We start from the raw sequence: 821 nt of genomic DNA, 5'->3' as shown, positions 1-821 counted from the left end.
CCACAACACAAAACCTGCAAAAATAATAAAAAATCCCATGAAACTCCGAGCAGGCCCTTGCAATTCCTTTGTGGGGTACTGGTGCAGTGTAGTTTCTGCTGCCTGTTAACCCTGTGTCTCACATGCTATCTGAGCACTCCTCAGTCTGGTAGACCCCATCTATGTGTGTTTCCCTGGTGCGTTTGAGGTTGCTCTTCATTCTTATGCCTCTTAGCCCATTAACAGAAGAAATTGTTTTGGCCCTAATTGACAAGAAGCACTAAGTAAGAGAGGTAGTAGATATCTCTTACTTCTCTGATGCTGGCCCTGAGCTGTCAGGTCTGCTGGTTTGGCTCCTCTGTAGCAAAGAACTTGTCCAGCACTCCCTGTTTCATCTGCTCTGCCTGAAGGCAGGCACAAGGGGGACTCTTAGGCTGTCTCTGGAGTTTGTGATCAGGGAAGAGGGTAGCTTCTGATGCTGCAGCAGCACTGCTTATCAGGCTCTGTGGAGAGATTTCTTCCTTCCTCTGCACTGTTTCATGTATGCCTTTGGGTTTCTGCTGCCAGCTTGACCCTTGTGCCTCATACTCAGTAGTTGGGTTCCAATTGTGGTTCTTATCCTTTTCTACTTAGAGGTTGCTGCCTTGCTCCTTGGTTTATTTTCTCTTCTCTGAACTTAAAAATGGGTTACTGCTGTACTTCAGTGTTTTGTATGAGAGATGGCCTGGGTCTGGTCCTGTCACACACACAGGAGCAGTTGTGGCAGGCTGGCTATGGAGAGCCTGTTTGAGGCAATGACCATCGGATGCACAAAATGGCCATGTGCTATTAGCTTTTTTTTT

Source organism: Neopsephotus bourkii, unplaced genomic scaffold, assembly GCF_033783945.1.
Source record: "Neopsephotus bourkii isolate Nb327-2 ecotype Australia unplaced genomic scaffold, CSIRO-AGI_Nbou_v1 NB_587, whole genome shotgun sequence".
Lineage (NCBI taxonomy): Eukaryota > Metazoa > Chordata > Aves > Psittaciformes > Psittacidae > Neopsephotus > Neopsephotus bourkii.
This window is presented reverse-complemented; position numbering follows the sequence as displayed.